The sequence below is a fragment of the Lagopus leucura genome, unplaced genomic scaffold, assembly GCF_019238085.1.
Source record: "Lagopus leucura isolate 7727_CA_CO unplaced genomic scaffold, USGS_WTPT01 28383-0_obj-0_obj, whole genome shotgun sequence".
In the NCBI taxonomy this organism is placed as follows: Eukaryota; Metazoa; Chordata; class Aves; order Galliformes; family Phasianidae; genus Lagopus; species Lagopus leucura.
This window is the reverse complement of record NW_024966798.1, coordinates 1-4,130: the sequence shown is the minus strand read 5'-3', so window position 1 is coordinate 4,130 and position 4,130 is coordinate 1. Positions and strand designations below refer to the sequence as shown.

Below are 4,130 nucleotides of genomic sequence, written 5' to 3'. Positions count from 1 at the left end.
TGTATAACTCTACCTATATGTATGCCTTGAGAATAGTCATCGCTGACAGAAGGGCACGCAGGCCACCTGGCAGTCCTAATGTCTTTAAACAGTCTTACAGAAATTTCCCAAGGGAACGAGTAGCAGCCCACAAGTCCAGTACCATTAAAGCATGTCCAGTTTAAAACCTAGCACGCACCAGATGTTCCAGCTCCTGTGATACTGCTGGGTGCAGTTTGCTCCAGTGCAGAGCTGCAGTTACACCTCGCTAAGCACCAGGCCCCCCAAACCCAGTGCTGAGTCTCACTGCAAGCAGTGGGTAGCAGTGCTCATAGAAACCAGGGGCAAGAATTGAAGAGGAAAGGCAAACTATTCCTCAGCTGTAAACTGGCTGTTCCCTTCCATGCCTGAACATTTCATATACTAACGTGGCCAGTCAGCATCCCCTGAGCTTTTCACTGCCCAGATCTTGCCTCCAAGATACAGGTCTGCTCCAATATGGCTGGAAACAGATGGAGAAGCTCAAATTGGGAACTGGGGATCAGGTCCCAAATGATTCCTGAGGAAGCTCTCTAGCTACACAGCACAGTATCAGCACCTGAACTTCCATGTGTCTAAAAGGCTACAATTCAATTAGTGCAGCAAATCCTTCCCTTTTCTGATAACCTTCCCTAGCCCAGCACCTACATATAGCCACCACAGGAAAGCAAGAACATCCCTAAGAAATCTTATCTACTGAAGAGGTGGCTAGCAAACAAAAAAATGTGAAAGAAAGCAGCCTCCAAGGTACACAGGCCACAGAAACTAAAAGCAAAGGGCCCAAAGCACAGCACTTGCCATCAGCCTCAATTAGCAGCAAAGCAGGGTTTGGGAAAACAAGGCCTCTTCAGAGCTGCTGCAGGGCAAGGATGAAATCCCAGGATTAAAAACAAAATCTCCCCCCACACGCACTGATATTCAGAGGCAATTACGTTTCAGCTTACAGTCAGCCCACACGCATCTCACTGCAGCAGCTCTTAGAGCAATCTTGTTCACAACTGGAAATGGATCACATCATCACAGCTCCACCATCCACATCATGCAGAGCAAACTGTCAAACCAAATCACAAAATGGTTCTTGTAAGGTACCCCCTTCAGCGTAAGGATCTGACCTATTTTATTACTGAATTATTGCTCCCACACAAGTTTCCATCACAGCTATCTATCAGTGCTGACATTTTTACACCAGTGAGGTATTCTCAGATACGTATACTCTTCTTCCCCATCTTAAAGATGCACTGAGCAGATTTCCCCCTCCGGGTACCTCCTGATGGCTGCATCCCCCACCCAGGAAGACCGAACAGAGGCCCACAAGCAAGGCTGGCCAGTGGAGCAATGTGCCAGCCCCACGGCCCTGGTACAGCCCTTCTGGGGGGTGTCCCGACACTTGCTGTGCCCACACTGAAGCCTGCAAGTGCCTCTTTCCCAGCTTTTACTCCAAAGGCAACCACCCCATCACCTCTCTGCTGGCCAAGAAGAAGCTGCTGGCCCAGGTGAGTGAGGCAGAGTCCTGCCACTGCCACTAACAGCACTGCCTGGAGGGCAATGGGGCGGCGAGCCCAGCCGGCTGGCAGCCAGCCCCCACTTCAAGGAGCAGAGGAGCCCGGAGACACCAGGATTGAAGGACGCATCCAGGGGAGGCTGGAGAGAGGTAGGACCCATCGCAGGGCTCCCCTGGCAGGACAGACAGCCTTACCCAAGAGCTGAGGATGGGGCCCCTGCACCCACTGTGTTCACCGGCTTCTTTCACTCATACTGCAGTAAGGTGCTGAAACACATCAGCTGCCACCCCTTTGGGGGATACCTCTCCAACTTGAAGGATTTCTTGGAACATGGAGGACGACTGGGAGCAGCCCAAGACCTGTGAACCAAACAAAGCGTGGAGCAGAGAGAGCCTGCAGCCAGCCACCTCTGCTGCTGTCAAAGCCTGCTGGGTGCCCCCTGGGGCCGGCTTCAGCCCACTGCACACAGCCCCACACCACCCACAGCCAAGTGGAACAGGACGAGGCAGCCTTGGGCCTGCAGGCTGTTTCCCCCTTGGTCCGTGAGACTGAAGGCAGGGGCAAGGGCACGGGCTCACCCAGGGGCCACCAAGGATTGGCCAAACCCAAAGCCATCATTTCCAGACCCGGCTGTGCCATTCCACTCACCCAGTGCCTCAGCCCCAAACGTTTACAAGGAAGAGATGCTGTGCTTTCTGATTAACTTCAGCAACCCTCTGGAGCACCTAAAAAATCAGGCAGCCCCACCAAAGCCATCTCTCTCCATTATCCCCTTCGTTATCCCCGTTTTCCCCAGCCCTGCAATAGCCAGCTTGCACAGCCCTCCAACCCCAGGCACCACCAACATCCCACAAAGGCTCACTGCAGCACCAGCTCTACCCCACAGCGACGGGGCACAGCCAGCACACCTACAGCACTCCACACACCTCCGCTTCCCACTGCAGCACCAAGCTGCTGCCTTGCTCTGCATCAGCCCTGGCCCCACAGAGAGGCAGGCAGCGGGATGCCACAGCACTGGGATGCTGTCGGAGATGCTGTGTCCCATGGCCAAAACGAGCTGCACCTGCCATTTGTAAAAAGAAGGAAGCAGAATGAGTTGCAGAGGTTTTCTTGCTAGAGATGCTGTGTCCCCGTGCAGTTTTGTGGAGCCAACACAGCCAGGCAGTGGATGTTCCCATCTCGCCATGCTGTGTCCAGGATGCTCTGCAGCTCCCTGGTACAAAGCCCCTGCTCCCTCCTACAAAACCATGCCATTTTAGTTCTGAAGTATGCTGCCTTCTAGCAGGGGCTCCTGAGGTTATAAATGGCTCAGGACAGCAGCGAGCATCCATGGGAAGCACACTGGCTGCTCCGAAATGGGTGCTGGAGAGCAGCATCCAAAATAAACCTTACTGGATGGTCCCAGCTGGTGGTGCTTGGGGTGTGCTTGATTCCTGGAATTAGGGCTAGGTTGCAGGGGAAAAGCAGCTTCACCTTAGCAGGTGTGTTTCCTGATTCAAGAACAAACTGAGACTTACCTCTGGTTTTTTCTCTACATCGTTTTTGGCATCTTTCTCCCAGCCCCAGGGTTCACAGCTGTGCCTGGAGCATCCATGCGTCCAAATGTGGGTGCCACAGACTGAAATCACTGCAACAATGGCACGGAGAGGCCTCCTTGCTCTGGTACCTACCACAGACAGACAGCACCTGGGATGTGATCTGTGGAGAGAAGAGGAGCACTCTTGGTGGAAGCCAGGTGACCCAGGACAACTCCTGAGGAATCTGCAAACCAGCACAGAACTGCAGAGCACATCTCCAGCTGCTTTTTGCCTCGGCAAGCTCCCACTGAGCCACTGCAAATGACCCAAAATCTTTGCTGCAGCCTCAGGACTTATTTCTCTTGTGCCAGCTGCTCCCCACAACTGTGGGGTGTCCTGGGCACCCCGCTATGAGCTGTAAAATGGGAGGAGCAAAGAGATGCTCATCCCTAAAGGGGCACTTGCTCATCCACAAAAAGGGAAAAGAAACACAGCAGGGGTAAATCAGCTCTGAAGGAACACTTCTGCTGTTTCTGTGGAAAGGAAAGGACTTGGGACAGAAAGTAGAAAAAAAGACTTATCCCCAGGCAGCACTGGTCACTCCATGCTGCTCTAAGGGTTAGACTAGCTGAGAAGAGTTCTCACTGCTGCTGAAAGAGGTCAGACCAGCTTCATAAAGCATCACAGACGCAGCCAGTTCTGCATCCTCCAGTGTGCACCGCAGAAAGGCATTACATGTGTGGCAGTGTCCAGGCACATTTTGCCTCAAGAGCCCTGACACAAAAGGCATAAAGGTGACTCCAGCACATGAGCGAGGACGTGGTCACAGGGCTCAAGTCGTTCCTCAGAGACTGTGAGCAAGTGCGTGAGAGCAAAATGAGAGACGCCATGATCCTCAGGGTATCTCAGCCTTGCAGAGAAATTGTGACTACAGCCTTGGAGATACAGCTGGGTTGCTTAAGAACACTGAACATCAACAGCTGACCCACACCTTTATGAGTCATGTCCACAGCTGATGTCCATAGCTCCCTCAGATGCTAGAGTAAAGCTCAGGCTCACCCAGGCTGTGTCTTTCCCTGAACTGCTCCCTTTC

The 4,130-nt window shown here is 53.0% G+C and overlaps 1 pseudogene; it reads left to right on the top strand.

Annotated features, from left to right (window-relative positions):
- The first annotated feature begins 1,288 nt into the window (after window positions 1–1,288).
- On the top strand, window positions 1,289–2,511 carry LOC122192793 (annotated as a pseudogene).
- The last annotated feature ends 1,619 nt before the right edge of the window (window positions 2,512–4,130 follow it).